The sequence below is a fragment of the Myxine glutinosa genome, chromosome 1 (genome assembly GCF_964187855.1).
Source record: "Myxine glutinosa chromosome 1, kmMyxGlut1.1, whole genome shotgun sequence".
Classification (NCBI taxonomy): domain Eukaryota; kingdom Metazoa; phylum Chordata; class Myxini; order Myxiniformes; family Myxinidae; genus Myxine; species Myxine glutinosa.
This window is the reverse complement of record NC_136261.1, coordinates 334,675,908-334,695,476: the sequence shown is the minus strand read 5'-3', so window position 1 is coordinate 334,695,476 and position 19,569 is coordinate 334,675,908. Positions and strand designations below refer to the sequence as shown.

Here is a 19,569-nt window from a genome sequence, read left to right as displayed (position 1 = left end):
GCGATGAAGCAGCTCCCTCTTGCTTACAAAATCTTTATATTCTTTTGTGCTGCTACTCAACTTGGTAGGATTTGCTTGCAGTTCTAGAATCTCTTTTTCAAGTTTAGAAATCTTAAAAAGATTATCCCTCGAGTGATAGAGATTATATTGTTTACAAAAAATTTTGATATGGGTTTTTGCAATATCCCACCATTGCCTCCTGCTCTGGAAAGTGTTTTTCCTAGCATGGAGAGACTCCCAAAAATCTCTGAATGCATTACAAAAATGCGGTTCTTCAAGCAGTTCCACATTGAGGGCCCAATAGGCACTCGTACGAGGGGCGGAGGGAAAAATCAATTTTAGAGAAACCAAATGATGATCCGAAAAACCAGAGGGAAAAATCGCCGTTGACAAAATCAAATTCCGAAACCCATTATCGATATAAAATTTATCTAACCGAGCAAAGGAAACTCTGTTATTAGAGGCTTGGCACCATGAAAATTGCTTAACCCCAGGGTGCTGTAATCTCCACCCATCAACCAGGTGATATTTTACTAGTAGAGCCGCCAAATGTTTTGCACTCTCAGGGTGAGGTTCTATGCCATTACGGTCCAAAGATGGCTCTAAGGTACAATTGAAATCACCAGCTAGGCCGACAAGACCACCAAAATCAATTTGGGCTAAACAATTATCAAGAAGGGAAAAAAATTCTTTTCTTTGAGAAGGGTCACTTGGGACATAGGCATTCAACAATGTGATCTTATGGCCTCCATAAGAAAAAACAACAAAGGCCAAATGACCTCGCCTGACTTCATGAAATGCTATTTGGCTGGATGAGATTCCTGGTCGAAACCAGAAAGCGACTCCAGCTCTAGGACAATCAAATGAACTGAAAAACCAAGAACCTCTTATTGTATTCTGCCATTTGGCTGAACAGGTATCCCCACAACGTACATCTTGCAGAAAGGCGATGTCTACATGCCTTTGCTCCAATAATACCCGTAAATGTGTCTTCCGTATAGGGGCACGGCCCCCGTTTATGTTTATACTCGCAATAGATAAAACCATAACGAGTTTTAAGACTTTATCAAGTGGCAGATCATCGAAGTTCTTTCCTTGCTACGGAAACAAATTTTTTCAGTCTGTACACCTGCGACTCGTTAGCACCATAGGCTGTCGGATCGCTTATGATGCGAGATGCAGTGACTTGGAACTTGTCCAATTGTGGGAAAAAATCAACAAGTTTTATCTTTTTCCGAAAAGTATTATGAAGGAATTTAATTACTTCGGTAGGAGAGGGGGCATCTAAGTCCTCGCAGTCCTGTGAATCCCCAGCTGCACCCCCTATCTCATTAGGATCCAAACTCGAACACGTGTCGTCCGAATCGCACGACTCCTGCTCGATAACGCGGTCCTTTACCTGTACAGGTGCATCGGACACTGGCATTGGCTTAACGAAAATCAATTCGTCAGGTAACGGATCATTCTCCGCAACCTTAGTTACCTCTTCAGAGGTTTCTGGAGTACCAGGTACACCTATTGTTTGACTGCCATGCCTAAGCTCATCATTTACTGATGTACAGTCTGCAGAAGGTTTACCTCCACTTGGAGCATCACCTGACAAGACGTGTTGCTGCTCCATAGCCTCCTCCTCACCAGGAGGAGGAGGACCGGACTCAGCACCGAGGAGGTTCGGACTACCCTCATTCCTATTGAGTGAGACCCTCTTCACAGCGACTGCTTCAGCATATGAAACAGGCTCGACTGTACCTGAACCTTGGTGCCTTCGTTTTCCTCGTGTAACAACACAAAAGCCGCTCGTATCCTCGGTTTGATTTTCAGCAGTTTCACCTGGCTCTGTGGGAGCCTCGTTACCTGGCACAGGTTCACTTTCCTTTTCAGACTCCCCCCTTGGCTGTTCGGGCACGCTACTGGGACATTCGTTTTTAACATGTCCGTGCTGACCACATTTAAAACATACCAAGGTCTGTGACGTAGCAAACACCCGGTATGTATAGTCGTCGTGTTTAATTTTCAACATCACCTCCAAATTGCGAATTCCCGGCTTTAAAATAATAAATAATTGACGCCTGAAGGACAGGACATGTTTTATCTGCTGATCCTTAAATCGAACAGGAATGAAAGTTATTTTCGACACGACGTTACCATACTGCTCCAAAGCAGTCTTAATCTGCTCGTGTCGGATAAAAGGCGGAATATTAGACACAATCACTTTCACCGAAGGTGCATCCAACGGTGAAACAAACACGAAGATATCCGGCTCGACAGTCAAACCGGTTTCGACGAGCTGCGTCACCATTTCCTCTTTCGAGACGAAGATGACGACGCGCTGATTCATCCTCGAAGCAGCAATTACATTGTGCGTACCGATACATTTACCGACACACAACACGATCTGCTCCACCGTCACCTCGGAAGGTGGTGTGCACGACAAACCATTTTTCCGACTCAACTTTTCCAAACCGGAAAAATCCTCGATGTTCGCCATGGCCACGGGCGTGGGGAAACACTCGATACCGTGAAGCAAACAAGCAACGCGGGATCGAGTGCGCTCTCTCACTCTCAAACTCGCAAGAAATGAAACGTATAGATAAAAGAGTAAAGAACAGAGCGGGAGAAAGGCGGCGCTACCACACGGCGTGCACCACGAGAAACGCCGCGCAGCAACGTTCTCTGATTACACACGTGCGGCCGCACCTGAGAGAGAGAGAGAGAGAGAGAGAGAGAGAGAGAGAGAGAGAGACTGACTGTTTCTTCCTTTTATTACAAGAGTACAAAAAATCAGTTATGTTCAGTCACAAAGAAACAAAACACAATAAAATGGTCTCAAGGAAAGGTTATTTTCAAATCATCATCATCAAGTGTGCATATGACATCATTAAAAACCCACTTTTCTTTAAAACATGTTAAATTCTTGTTCATTTAAAAAACCGGTATTCTAGCTTTAGTCTTGCATTTACAAGAGCCTTAAAGGTGAGCAGTACATCATATGACGAGTCAGAAGCGTTTCCCATTTTTTTCTTCCTGGATTTATAAATTGCAAACTTGGCCTGGCCAATTAAAAAATTCATTAAAACCACATTTCTAAGGGAAGACGGTCCTAAAACACCATAAATAAAAACATTGTGATTGAAGAGGGAACCAAGCTTCACAAAGCGTTCCTGAAGGAATGTAAAAAGAGGTTGCAATCGTTCACACTCAAGGTATATATGCGGTAGGGTTTCAATGGATGCACAGAAAGGGCATAGATTAGAGTTAGCAGTAGAAAACCGGTTCAGTAAAACATTATAAGGTAAAATCCAGTGTACAAGTTTCCATTGAATATCTCCAACATACTTTGGAGTAGGCAAGAGATAAAAACTTCACCAATTTGGGTAATTGGGGGGTATTGGGGGTAAAACATCCCGCCATCGAAGCCTCGGGTGCTCAGAAAATGTTTTTGCGTATAAAATTTTAACGTACGCGTTGTACAAAGTTTTCTTTGGAAAGGCGGGAAGGGATAATGCAGTATCATCAGGGCTGTTCAGGCCAGGGGACAGATTAAGTGGCGGGCTGAAGACTAGGAGTTTGGGGAAGTCACCCGCTGTTTCCTCGGGGGAAGGGCCAAGTTCCTTGCAGGTATTACGATACGTTGTGGATATCCCTTGAAGGAACCGAGAGATGATCCTGACAGATTTTATTCCGGTTTTTTGTGCCACAGCGGCAGCACTCAGCCGGCAGCTCCCAGACTCTGTCATCAGGTCTTTCACTCGCAGCAGCTTGGCATCAACAAAACGTTGAACGAGTCCCCTATTATTCAAGCTGTTTTCCAGGAAGGGGTTGTAGCATAGGGGCTCATTCAACAACATTTCCATGTTGTATGTTGCCATTTCATGGGAAAAGGACAGGGCTTGCCAGGCGTTCATCACCACTTGGTAAAAGGTGGGCAGCAAGGATGAATCGATTTGATGAGGGTTCATCAAGAAAAGTTCTCGGTCGTAACCCAGCTTGCATGTAAGTTGCAATATGCAGTTAGCCAGAGGCCTCCAGAGTAGGGCTTCATCTCCATATACAAGTTGGCGCACGATATGAAGCCGGAAGACCATAATCCGGCTGCGGATATCAATAAGACCTTGGCCACCTTCAGTGAGTGGTAAGTATGCCACGGGGGGTTGGAGCCAGTGTTTCCCGCTCCAGAAAAAGTCGACAATGCTCTTTTGCAGTGTAATAAGAAGGCTCCCGGGCGGTTGTAGGCATATCATCTTATGCCATAGCATAGAGGCGACAAGATTGTTAATGACGAGAGTTCTTCCGCGGTACGAAAGTTGAGAAAGAAGTCCTTTCCAGCGGGCCAGTTTTGCCATTACCTTGTCCGGTAATCCCACCCAGTTCTGCTGCTCAAAGGTGTTGTCTCCTAGGAAAATACCGAGGTATTTAATGCCACTTTTCTGCCAGTTCACTCCTCCTGGTAGGACAATTGGCGGGCAATCTCCAGGTCCTATCCAAAGGGCTTCACTCTTCTTCCAGTTTACCTGGCCTGAACAAGCCTGACAATATGTCTTTAGTGCCTGAGCCACCGCAGTGACGTCAGCACTATTTTTTATATAAATACAGACATCATCTGCATAGGCAGAGACTTTTAGCGGTGTGGTAAGAATTGATCCAGTGAAGCCAGAAATGTGCGTACGTAATTGGAGCAGAAGAGGTTCGATGGCAAGAGAGTATAAAATCCAGATAGCGGGCAACCTTGCCGTACTCCCCGTTGTACAGCAATGGGGCTACACAATACTTGATTAATTTTAAGAACACTGGATATATTACAATACAAAAGTTTAACGTACGAGATAAAAATAGGTCCAAACCCAAAATTCTCTAAAACTCTAAAAAGGTACATGTGGTCAATACAGTCAAAGGCTTTTCCTTGGTCAATGAAAAACAGACCAACATTCATATTAAAATTGTTACAAAACCGAATGGTATCACGGATAAGAAAGATATTATTAAAAATAGTACGTCCAGGAATACAAAAGGATTGATGTTCTCCTATTAGTACATTCATAAAAGGTTTCATTCGATTAGACAAGGCTTTGGCTAAAATTTTATAATCCGTACATAAAACAGAAATAGGACGCCAGTTCTCTATAAGTTGAGTGTCCGCTTTCTTAGGAATTAAGGTGGTGACTGCTCTCCGGCAACTCCACGGCAGTTGTCCATCCTCTAAACATTCATTCAATACCCGCAGTAGGTGAGGTCCAATGGCGTCCCAAAAAAACTGGAAAAATTCACTAGTCAGCCCATCCAGTCCAGGGGCTTTATCAGGTTCCAAGGCCTTCAAGGCAGCGGTGAGCTCAGGTAACCTAAGAGGATCCTCCAACTGCTGCTTCTGATCCTCCGCCAATGTTGGAAGGTTAGAAACAAGTTCCGATATTGCATCCTGGTTAATGTCATGCCGCATAAACCGTTGTTTAAAATGTTTCCGGGCACATTCCCTGATTCTGCCATCTTCATAAAGGAGTTCCCTATCATGGAGCAAGCGTGTAATCATTGACGAAGAGGCCCCCCTTTTAAGGCTGAAGAAGAATTTGGTTGGAGCATCAAGGTCGTGTATGTACCTCATCTTCAGGCGCAATAAAGCATTTTGTGCTCGCCTTTCGGATATGGAATTCAGTAAGGCCGTTTTTCCATGAATTTGTTGCCTCATTCCCTGGTAGATCACACTTGCAGTTCCCTGAAGCTGTTCCTGTAATTCCAGGATTTCATCTTCAAGTAAGGTTGTGGTTTTTCTTTCCTCTTGAACACCATACGCACGATATTGTTGGCAGAACAGTCTGATGTGCGTTTTGGCATTATCCCACCATTGTCTGAGGTTTGAGAAATTCCCTTGGGAGGCAACTAGAATATTACAAATTTCCGGAAAAATGTCCTTAAAGGTACTGTCGGGGAATTTGTAGCTGAGAGACTCAGGACTCCAATGACCGGACACAGGTTACAAAAGGTCTAGTTTATTAACTGTATTCACTTCATCCAATTACCAAAATGATACCGCATAATATAATGGATCAGGTTAACTCTTTTCGCTGGTCCCTCTCGTTCAGCCGATGTTTCCTCCGCCACTGCCGTCGATCAGCGCTTCTCATGACAAGTCCTCCTTACCCAACGTTTGCTGCTCGTTTATATCGCCAAACTGGACTTAATCCTCTGTCCGCTAATGCCCCGAGGTCATGCATTGCACCAAATCCTGGCATCAAGCTCGCTCCCCTCCTACTGTGATTTCCATTTACACAGTAGGGGGGTGCTCTAGCCTGGGGCCTTGACCAGGTGTTTCAAGAGATTACCATGTTCATGCACATTCTGACACTCATTTACAAACTCGTCTTTAACAGAGTTTGCATGTAAAATGTATCTGCTTTGTTACCAGGTTAATTAATAAGTTACCAGTGCCAATTAATAAGTTATACTGCGTTACACTTCCACAATTCCCTCATCTTTTTGTTTTTTGTTTATATTAACCATTAATCTAAACATCAATATAAGTAAACAATCAATCACTACAAGTAAACATCATTACAAGTATAAGTAAATAATCAATCATTTTGGTAATCAAATTCCCTTGGGCATACACCGTCATCCTGCAAGAATCACAAAACATTTCGTTGGTCATTGGCTCCTTCCATTTTGTTCAATCTATTGCATTTGCATCACAAATATATTTTCAAAACAACACTTCACCATCACCAAGATACAACAATTTCACTTCATTTTCAAGTTTTGTAAAGCATCTGCACCATCTGGCAAAAAACGTTTGCCTCCACACAAATGTTGACTTTGTTTGAAAGGAAGGGCTGATCACTTGTGTTTGAATCCAGGTATGAAACATTTTCTCCTAATGTCTTCATAGCTCCTGCACTACTTCGTGTAGGATTTCGCTGTTGCGGTAACACTGCGGAGTCATAGACTGACCCTTCTCTCCATGTAGCATTCTTGCCACTTTTTTTGCTGTGAACCATAATGATTCCTTGAACAAGGCCTTCGCCCAGTTGTAGTCGACTTGCCTCCTCCCTCATTATGAGTGGGCAGCAAGTATTGGTGTGACGTTGATTGGCCAGCAAGATGTGGAACAGGGATGCCGGATGCATCCACAATGATGTTGGGACCATGGTGTTCAGGTCATCCATGGTCCATACCAGGAGCAACCAGCAGAATCGTGCACAGCTGTTGTGACAAGGGCACAGCCGTTTTTTGCAGCTCCATGCTGGTTCCCCGGACGTTGGTGAAGTAATAACATATGTCCCCGCATTTCACAGAGGTTGCAGGTAAAATGTCGTTGTCCTGCAACTTCTGATGTGGTGAATGTTTGAAGTCTTCGAACAAGAGTAAGTGATCGCCTTTCTTTCATATGTTGCAGTGTGATCCAGGCAAATGGTCACATAAATTTCCTTGGTGAAGGTAAGCATTCATCTCCAAGTTACACGGGAGAATGTCTTCATCATTCTTTGAGAAAGAGGGTGTATGCCACGATTAACTTCATTTTTTTTTTTTTTAGCCACAAATTTTCTTTCTCGAACTTCTTCCCAATTCCGTTAGCAATCCCTCCAAAATGTGATCTCGTCTTATCCTTATGCTCAGTCACATCTGAATCTGCTTTCCGCACACACTGAATCAGATAGGGTACATCTTACCATGAAATCAGCATAATCATGTATATCTTCCGACAGTTTCACATTCAACAATTTGTTGTTTTTCCTTAACACAAAAGTTATATTCATCTATATGCGTCACACAAATAATATTCAATCTGGTATGTATTTCACTACTAAACTAAGAATAGCATTCACCATTGCTTTCAGGTTAATATAGTTCAAAATTAACTCATGCAGGTATTTTAGCACTACTCTAAGAAAATAAATTGTATATGATTACAATCACAAACGGGAATATCTAATTCCCAACAACAATTTTCCCAAACCAACAAATTAAGCATAATGTATTATTACCATAATTCCTCTCCACTTTTTCTTTTCCCTCTTTTTTTTCTTTTTTTTTTTCCTAACAGTGTGTCACTCGTGGTGATATGAGTTCACTGATATTGTAATTGACACAACTCATAACATTGTCGTTATGCCATTATCTTAATTCTACTGTTTATGTCGCCATAAAAGTCTTCCTTTTCTGGATCCACATTTCTTTCCTCATTTGTCACTTCATGCGTTATCATCGTGTTGTTGGTTACCTTATTCAAACACACCGTCACTAAGGCTTTCAAGCAAGCCACCACTAAAACAATTGCCAATATAACTACTAAACCAACAAACAAGTCTGCTACTCCTTGTATATATTCATACCTATGACATAGTTATATGTCGATGACATTTAACATTATATACCAAACTAACAAGCTTCCTAAAAGGTAAATAAAGAAAATCCCTTAATATGTAACATAATCAGATTATTTGTCTTACAAATGATCCCCCTATCTCCCGGGGTTGAACTCAATCCCCTGATCATGAGTGTAGTTGTGATACATTTTTCACTCATGTTGTATTAATATCAGCAGGTAATTGTATGTCATGTAGGCAAATAAATGTCACTATCCCAAGTAGGAATATCACATGTTGAAAATGTAATGTTTATCAATGCAAGGGGTGTTAAAATGTAATTCAAATGACTGTAAATCACTACTATCATTTATCTACCACTGAATGTTCTGCTGGGCTGCTAGGTGCAGCCTCATTTTCTGTGGGATCGTCCACCTTAGCCCCATGTGCTTGTTTGCAATGAGGGGCATGAATCCAACTTTCTATTTTGGGTCCATCTTTTTTCCTATTCTTATCAATCTCCTATGGTTTATCATTTCGTTCCAAGATACCGCAACCAAAGGTTTTAACCAAAGCTCTACCAAACTATTTCCAATTTGAACAAAAATGCCAGTGAAACAATGATTCGAAGAATTAACTTCAAGGGGTCAATAAATTTATTCTATAGCCAGATCTAATTTTCCCATCCAATAGTTTGCCTTGCCACATGTCATATTATAACACCTTAATAAACCTTCGAAAAAATGTTTCCCATCTCAACAAATTTCCTTTTTTACAAATAGCCATGTGTAACTTACGTATTTAACTACAATTTCCTCTCAATTTGTTTGGCCTAACTGGCCGTAAAAGTGGCTGCCAGCATGCAGTACCGTTTTTTATCTACCAAGGAAGTGTTCCACACAAGACCTCTACCAAAATGTTGTTTGTAAAAAACAAATCTGGGATTTCTGATTACATGGATGCACACTCTCAGGACATTTTCAGGCTGCTGTTAACAATCCACTACGATGACTTAATTCCTTTACCCACAATCAAATAATTAGTACAAATTGAGGATATTATCCCTATCACATTCTTTTATAGATTCATTATGTTGGATCTAATTTTTCCCAATAATTTTCCACTGCTGTAAGGCGGAACAATAGCTCTCATAAGTCTTAGTAATATCGTACTTAATTTGCCCAGCAGAGAATAATTTATTTACTATCCTTTCTCATCTGTTAACCAGTGACTTTGTTTAAACTCCAGAACTGAAAACCCACAATAGTTCAAACCAGCAAAATTTTCTTTACTATTTTCCCATATCATCTATGCCTAAAACACATCCATACATACAGCACAATTTATATGCTGATAAAATTCAAGTTTATATATATAAAATCCATGAGCAGAGTATTCTGGGAAGTCAGTGTAAGACCTCTCCCAAATTTGGATGATTTTGTACTTCCTCATTTCCTTTTATGAAGCTCATATCCATAAATAGATGTTATTCTCATATACATTCTATCAAAAAATGGAATCCCAAAATTACTCACAATTTTTCTATTAATTAATGGCTGCTCATAACCCAGCACATCAAATTTTTATATTCCATTTCCCTTGACAAAAGAGATAATGTTCATAATCAAATTATATTTCTATTTTATTTTACGGATTCTCTGGATATTCAATCCCATCCACATATCCCAATCCCATCCACATAAAACTATCCATTTCCAGACAGGCACACTGTCGGTGTCAACAATCTTGTAAGATTGATACACAAAAACACACACACACATGCATTATGCATATTTGTTTGCGTTGGAACCATTATTTACAGATCAGATGGGTGTCAATTTTATTTCAATTTCATAAAATTTGTCAATCAAATTCAAAATGCTTATAGACAAATAAACCAAAAGTCCATTCTTAGAAAACCCTCATGATGTCACATTGAAATTACCCTTTCAGCCTTCACAATAATCTATCCAAATTTTGACTACACACCCATTTGCATGTCAGTCGACCATTGACCTATCAATCGTGCGGAACAATAGTCCGAAATTCCCACCTGATCATCATGTGACTCTTGTCACTTGGTTTGCCAAAAAAATTGCAACACAATTGTTCCAAACTTTGTAAATTTAAAATTGCTGTGCCCAAAATAGAAGATCCAATTTTGGCATTTGATCAATTAATTATTAATTTGTTAACAAGCAAAAAAGAAAAAATGAATCATTCTTGCTCTGAAAACTTTTCAGACACAAGAATCATCGACAGTTATTCATGTTTGTCCAGTAATCGAATCTGTTGAGGCCAATCATCATTTGGGATTTGCAGCAATGAAGGCCTAATCATTGTCTGAGGTACCGGTAAGCACTGGTACCCTTGATCTTGGTTTGCCCCATGACCTTGTCTTCCTGTTGACATACGGACATCTTCTTCTCCAATGTCCCATCTTTCCACACTCGAAACACCGGTTTCTGTCGTTGTCTGATCTGTGCACCTGTGCACTTGTATTGCTGGGCTGCATCTCTACATCCCTGAGTTGCCACTGCAATCTCTCGTTATCTCCTGAAACACGAAAAAATTCTCTGTACCGTCCTTTTTGGGGAGACAACTGGAAATCAGATGGGACAACTGTCACTTTCATTCCTAATTTCGAGGGCAGTTGTGCATTTGTCTCCTCCACTGTATCCTGTATCCTTTTTATTTTAAGTTCTAGTTCCGTTATCCGTTCTTGCTGTTCCCGTTGTTTGGATTCACCATCCCAAAGATGGAATGCAAGCCAGTCTACCGTTAGATTCTGTCTCTTCCTGGCTTTCAATCTTTGTTCCAATCTTTCCAATCGACTTCGCTCAAATGTACCATCTCTTGGAAACTCCTCATCATGTCCCTTTGTCCACAAATACCAATTCTCGACCTGCCTTATAGCTTCTGCACCATAACGGTCGTACATATGATGTGTACAAGTACCTTTTTGTGGAATCTCTTGTTGTCCTTGTGTATTCTTGCAGGCTCCATTTCCCATTCTGCCTTTTATCAAAGTAGCGTTGGATGTGTTGTAGTTTGTTCCTCTAAAGCTTCACTCGTACCTCCAGGAAGGGTCTCTCCACCTGTTCACACGGTGATTTCCAGAGAATCTCCCTCAGCCGTGGCTTTTGCACAATCCAATCTCACAGATCAGTATTTGCAGATGAGCCGGAGGGTCAGTATGAAATGGGTGAATCCTCAGGTGTCCGCTCTGTTGACGGGGAAATCACACAATGGTAACCGCACATATATATCTGTATATAAACTCACCACCTTGCTCAATATTCCCAGGTTGTCTCCACATTGTTAATATCACGCAAAGATATCAAAGCTTCTTTCTTGAGACCGCATTTTCATCAATCAAACAATCAATATATTCAATTCAATTTATTCAGTTCAATTTATTCAGTTAAATTTATTCAATTAAATTCAATCAATTAGATTTAATCAATCAGATTCAATCAATCAACAATTCAATCAATTATTCAATTTCAATTAATTCATCAATATTCATCAATAAATCAAATTAATCATTTTGGATGTCTCCTTGCATAAGCCCTTTCCCCAATGATGTCAGGACAGGTCCATCCATTGACTGAGATCGAATTTCATCGGTCGTCACCTCGGATTCGTACCTCATGTCAATTGATGAATCGCCGTCCTGTCCTAGGGTCATATCTGACATATTTTCCCATTTTGCCTGGTCTCCACAAATTTTTCTTTGCAACCACTAAAGGCAACTCATCCTTCATTCGTGAGACAGCCAAAATGGATGCCAGATATTAAAGTTCTTTGGGAAAAATATCTCATCATTTTTCTTTTAATAGTACCCAAAATCTCTTGGCAATATAAATTTCGTAAAACTCCTGAAATGGGACTGTCAAATTCCTTCAATCATGCTAAATTTTGAAACTCCATCGCTTGTAATACCCAATTTATCCCATAGGGCTTGAAAGTTCTTTCCCAAGTTCATGCAGCATTCTGCATTTGAACCCTATGATATCATTCATAATAATCATCATGATTTTATAGTCATGGTCCTATCATAATCATCTATTTAAACGAACATTTCCTTTATCACCACAGCTATGTGGTATAATCAACAATAGAATAAAACTGTACATAGCAACAGGCTACCTCATGGCCACTTAGTATACCTATTGACAATAAGTCATAACAATATCGAATAATCATTGAACAATTCAAAAATCGCTTCCACTGCTCTAGCCGCAGCATCCGTGATATTTGTTTGCTCATTCCCTATTCCTGATTCGTCATCAAGGATCTCCATCATCACACAGCGTACTTAATTCCGCATTTTAATGAGAATTCAACAGGAATTTACGACTCAAAGGAAAAAGAACGAGCAGACCTTTTGCAGGATGATCGTTACAAAATCGTTACATATATTAAAGTATTTATAATGTCGACAAATCATATCTTAATTCTTGCAAGATTTGGTTCTTTGAATAAATCACAGCACCGGGAGAACCAGCTCCAAAAATGGATCTTTGTGTTTATTCAGCACCCTAGTAATTGGTTCTTTGTGTACTAATTACACAGCACCCAGGCCCCGCTCATATGGATCTTTGTGCAGCGCTGCACAGCACCTGAGCAAAAGGGGTTTCATCTACATTTTCCTATCCGGCGTACCATCCGTGATATTTGTTTGCTCATTCACTATTCCTGATTCGTCATCAAGGATCTCCATCATCACACAGCGTACTTAATTCCGCATTTTAATGAGAGTTCAACAGGAATTTACGACTCAAAGGAAAAGAACGAGCAGACATTTTGCAGGACGATAACTGGAATTAGTCGTGAAAATATATCCAAATACCCAAAAATACACACCCACACAAATAAACAACATTTATTCCGTTTAACGGAACAAACATTTCCTCTATCATGACATGCATGTCTTCAAAATTATATGACCAAGAGAAAAAGTAAAACTAATTAAAACTGTGGGCAGTGATAATCCGGGGACCATACCGCTCCATCCTGATTGGACGAGTGCGTGCTAGAGTCGTTAACAACGACAGTCCAGATCCGAGTGTTCAAAATTTCAACTCAATCGATCGAAAAATGAACGCAGGGATGCATTTTAAAGGTGCAGTGGCACTAACTGAGTTGCCACGAATATGGCCACGAAATTGCCAATATGGCCAATATGACAAAATATTTTCCTTAATCAATTGGCTCATAGCATAACCAATCTGTAAGTATTTCATCCGAAGATGTATCTCTGAGGACTTTTAATTAAATAAGTCATTTATAAATCAACGAGTTAATTTATTAAATGATTAATCAATAAATCAATATTTTCCTTGACAGCCACATCACTTGGTCAGTGTCATGTCCAAATATCAGCTTCCTTACTCAAAAGGTGCCTGAGTTAATGTAATGTAATTACTGTAATAAGATTACTGCAATTACTGTAATGATTACTGTAATTACTGTAATTACCGGAACTGTAATTACTGTAATTACCCCAGGTAATTACTGTAATGTAATTACTGTAATTTAATAAGAAATGTAATTAATTAAATGAGTACTTCATTAATCGCTCATAATGAAATAATTCCTTAATTTTCATTCGATTCACTTTACATTCGACTGGGATTTATATATCCGTCAACTATTTTATTCAATCACTACATTTTATTCAACATAGGCCAAAGTCCACAACAATTTGAAAAATCCTTCATTTTCATTCGATTCACTTTACATTCGACTGGGATTTATATATCCGTCAACTATTTTATTCAATCACTACATTTTATTCAACATAGGCCAAAGTCCACAACAATTTGAAAAATCCTTCATTTTCATTCGATTCACTTTACATTCGACTGGGATTTATATATCTGTCAACTATTTTATTCAATCACTACATTTTATTCAACATAGGCCAAAGTCCACAACAATTTGAAAAATCCTTCATTTTCATTCGATTCACTTTACATTCGACTGGGATTTATATATCCGTCAACTATTTTATTCAATCACTACATTTTATTCAACATAGGCCAAAGTCCACAACAATTTGAAAAATCCTTCATTTTCATTCGATTCACTTTACATTCGACTGGGATTTATATATCCGTCAACTATTTTATTCAATCACTACATTTTATTCAACATAGGCCAAAGTCCACAACAATTTGAAAAATCCTTCATTTTCATTCGATTCACTTTACATTCGACTGGGATTTATATATCCGTCAACTATTTTATTCAATCACTACATTTTATTCAACATAGGCCAAAGTCCACAACAATTTGAAAAATCCTTCATTTTCATTCGATTCACTTTACATTCGACTGGGATTTATATATCCGTCAACTATTTTATTCAATCACTACATTTTATTCAACATAGGCCAAAGTCCACAACAATTTGAAAAATCCTTCATTTTCATTCGATTCACTTTACATTCGACTGGGATTTATATATCCGTCAACTATTTTATTCAATCACTACATTTTATTCAACATAGGCCAAAGTCCACAACAATTTGAAAAATCCTTCATTTTCATTCGATTCACTTTACATTCGACTGGGATTTATATATCCGTCAACTATTTTATTCAATCACTACATTTTATTCAACATAGGCCAAAGTCCACAACAATTTGAAAAATCCTTCATTTTCATTCGATTCACTTTACATTCGACTGGGATTTATATATCCGTCAACTATTTTATTCAATCACTACATTTTATTCAACATAGGCCAAAGTCCACAACAATTTGAAAAATCCTTCATTTTCATTCGATTCACTTTACATTCGACTGGGATTTATATATCCGTCAACTATTTTATTCAATCACTACATTTTATTCAACATAGGCCAAAGTCCACAACAATTTGAAAAATCCTTCATTTTCATTCGATTCACTTTACATTCGACTGGGATTTATATATCCGTCAACTATTTTATTCAATCACTACATTTTATTCAACATAGGCCAAAGTCCACAACAATTTGAAAAATCCTTCATTTTCATTCGATTCACTTTACATTCGACTGGGATTTATATATCCGTCAACTATTTTATTCAATCACTACATTTTATTCAACATAGGCCAAAGTCCACAACAATTTGAAAAATCCTTCATTTTCATTCGATTCACTTTACATTCGACTGGGATTTATATATCCGTCAACTATTTTATTCAATCACTACATTTTATTCAACATAGGCCAAAGTCCACAACAATTTGTAAAATCCTTCATTTTCATTCCATTCACTTTACATTCGACTGGGATTTATATATCCGTCAACTATTTTATTCAATCACTACATTTTATTCAACATAGGCCAAAGTCCACAACAATTTGAAAAATCCTTCATTTTCATTCGATTCACTTTACATTCGACTGGGATTTATATATCCGTCAACTATTTTATTCAATCACTACATTTTATTCAACATAGGCCAAAGTCCACAACAATTTGAAAAATCCTTCATTTTCATTCGATTCACTTTACATTCGACTGGGATTTATATATCCGTCAACTATTTTATTCAATCACTACATTTTATTCAACATAGGCCAAAGTCCACAACAATTTGAAAAATCCTTCATTTTCATTCGATTCACTTTACATTCGACTGGGATTTATATATCCGTCAACTATTTTATTCAATCACTACATTTTATTCAACATAGGCCAAAGTCCACAACAATTTGAAAAATCCTTCATTTTCATTCGATTCACTTTACATTCGACTGGGATTTATATATCCGTCAACTATTTTATTCAATCACTACATTTTATTCAACATAGGCCAAAGTCCACAACAATTTGAAAAATCCTTCATTTTCATTCGATTCACTTTACATTCGACTGGGATTTATATATCCGTCAACTATTTTATTCAATCACTACATTTTATTCAACATAGGCCAAAGTCCACAACAATTTGAAAAATCCTTCATTTTCATTCGATTCACTTTACATTCGACTGGGATTTATATATCCGTCAACTATTTTATTCAATCACTACATTTTATTCAACATAGGCCAAAGTCCACAACAATTTGAAAAATCCTTCATTTTCATTCGATTCACTTTACATTCGACTGGGATTTATATATCCGTCAACTATTTTATTCAATCACTACATTTTATTCAACATAGGCCAAAGTCCACAACAATTTGAAAAATCCTTCATTTTCATTCGATTCACTTTACATTCGACTGGGATTTATATATCCGTCAACTATTTTATTCAATCACTACATTTTATTCAACATAGGCCAAAGTCCACAACAATTTGAAAAATCCTTCATTTTCATTCGATTCACTTTACATTCGACTGGGATTTATATATTAATTCTGGACCGGCATTAGGTGGGATTGTCTGTCATGAATTTATTTGTTGATCGAACGAGTTTTAATTTGTCTAAATCCGACCAGTCGTTTCCAAAGATATAAGCCTTTTTGTCGCAGTACCATATTGGAAATATATATATATATAAATATAATTCCCTTTCCCGGTTCCCTGTCGCTCGCCGAGCGCCGAGCAAGTCAAGTGCTTCGAACAAGTGCAAAAAAAAAGTACCCCATACGTGTACGGGTGGGTAAACGAGTGTACCGGCCTTACACGTCCTGGAAGCAAACGGTCGCAAGGTGCACACTTGCTCCGTTTACTTCCAGGTCACAGTAAGACCCTTAATGACCAGCGCAAAAATACGTATTTACAGAAATCATTTAGAAAAAAAACGAATAAATTGCTACAGTCGTTTATCGAAATCCCATTCGTGATGGCTCACGCCACCTATATCGCGGCATCGGTGCGCAAAGAAGCCCCAGACCACCTGCTCCCCCATGTATGTACCCATAACTTCCAAGTTCGTAAATCATATTGGACCAAACAAGACACACTCACCTTTTAAAGAAGACTTGTTTGTGTGTACAATTGATGTCAGCGGTGCCTCCAGATTGTCGGGGAATTTGTAGCTGAGAGACTCAGGACTCCAATGACCGGACACAGGTTACAAAAGGTCTAGTTTATTAACTGTATTCACTTCATCCAATTACCAAAATGATACCGCATAATATAATGGATCAGGTTAACTCTTTTCGCTGGTCCCTCTCGTTCAGCCGATGTTTCCTCCGCCACTGCCGTCGATCAGCGCTTCTCATGACAAGTCCTCCTTACCCAACGTTTGCTGCTCGTTTATATCGCCAAACTGGACTTAATCCTCTGTCCGCTAATGCCCCGAGGTCATGCATTGCACCAAATCCTGGCATCAAGCTCGCTCCCCTCCTGCTGTGATTTCCATTTACACAGTAGGGGGGTGCTCTAGCCTGGGGCCTTGACCAGGTGTTTCAAGAGATTACCATGTTCATGCACATTCTGACACTCATTTACAAACTCGTCTTTAACAGAGTTTGCATGTAAAATGTATCTGCTTTGTTACCAGGTTAATTAATAAGTTACCAGTGCCAATTAATAAGTTATACTGCGTTACACTTCCACAGTACTATCATTAAGTAAGTTGTTATTAAATTTCCAAAAAGCACTCTTGTGTTTCGGGCAGGGGGCAGAAATTTTGAGATATTGTTGCGCTGTGGTCCGAGAATCCTGATGGGCAAATTTTGGATGACAGAACGAGGCGTTCAAGTGGAGGATTAATATAAAACTTGTCCAAGCGAGCAAGTACAATATTACCCTGAATGCATCGACACCATGTGTATTGCCTGATTGATGGGTGCTGTACCCGCCATATATCTGTCAAATTCATTTGTTTTAAAAATTTGGTGAGAGGGATTGTAGAGGCAGGATGGGGCTCTGCACTGTTCCTGTCTAGTTGGGGTTGGAGGGTGCAATTAAAATCTCCACCAATACAAACATGATTGTCTTGGTTTTTTAGGGCGTTTTGGCTGTCGAGGGACGTTAGGTGTGTCCCAAGGTCATTAAAAAAAACTCGCCGAGCTACAGGCGTACTTGGGGCATAGATATTAAAAATAGTATAGAATTTTCCACGGTAGTGGAATTCTAGGGATGCTAGGGATCCCTTGTGTATTTCGTCGAATTTAAGCGATGAAGGCGAAAAGGAGGGGCTAAGAATTATTGTGACACCGCCTTTGCGGGAGTCACCGTTACTAAAAAAAGGACAGGCCGGGGAAGAGCCTACACCACTCTGCGACACAGCAGTCGTTGGCATGGGTCTCTTGTAAGAGGGCAATGTCAACTTTCTTCTGTAATAAAAAATCCCTTACTTGAACTTTACGGACAGAGCTACATCCTCCGTTAATATTCAGGCTACAAATGGAAAAACTCATTACAGCTACAAGAAGGAGTGACCAGCACTCAATTTTTTGATAGCAGTTCATTCTTAGCTTTTTGCAACCACTTCTTTAAACGGTGACGTTGGGAGGAATTGAAATTAAAAACGTGGGGCCGTTTTACCATCAAACTAGCGGAATGTATAAAATCAGGTAGCTCCGGAAAAAAGGTTTCTATAACAACATTCCTTTTTCGGAATGTGTCCTTAAGAAACCTTTTTATCTCGGAGGGAGGGATTGGAGGGGTTTCTTCTTCCTTAAGGCTACCACATTCACTAACAGAGTCATCTATATCAGATGGCTCAGATGGTGTGTCACACTGGTTTTCATCATTTATCTCCTCACCGTCATCACATCCCTCCACGTTATCGGATGGGGCATAGTCCATAGAGGGAGGGGACGGGGAGGGAGAGAAATGAGCCATCTTCGGGGGAGGGGGGGGAGGGGGGGGTACTAATTTTTGCGGTTCAACCATATCAGTTTCTAGGTCAGTAGACAAGAGCGAGGATTCATCCACATCTATGTCCTCCAATACCGAGAAACGATTTTCTGTGACGAGGGACAAATCTAGGGCAGAGAGGAGGGGCTGTCGGTTTTCAGTTGTATGTTTTTTAAAGAGATGACCGTTTTCATCTGTTGTTTGTAGATGTCTTTTTCCTTTTGGGCAGACTAATTGAAACTCGTCCTGGTTAGTGGGAAGAGATTGCAAGGGTTTGGGGGGAGGACGTGATCATCGGGAGGGGATTCCCATCGGCTACCACGGCGAGAGAGGTAGGATCACTTATAGCAGGCAACAAGCTGTGATTGGAGGATGTCGCCTGGGGGGTGAGGTCTATCGTTAACAGGAGATGGCTGCAATTAGATCCTTCAGTAGAGGGAGGGCCTCTGTTTCAAGGGGAGGGGAAGGGGGTACGGCGGGGGGGGGGGGTTTGGATCGGTGGTAGGAGGGCT

At 39.6% G+C, this 19,569-nt stretch overlaps 1 protein-coding gene across 1 annotated transcript in view; it reads right to left on the bottom strand.

The window, feature by feature from the left end:
• Nucleotides 1–19,569, bottom strand: part of LOC137412267 (USP6 N-terminal-like protein) — a 1,021,586-nt gene that overhangs the window by 464,654 nt on the left and 537,363 nt on the right. The window lies entirely within an intron of this gene.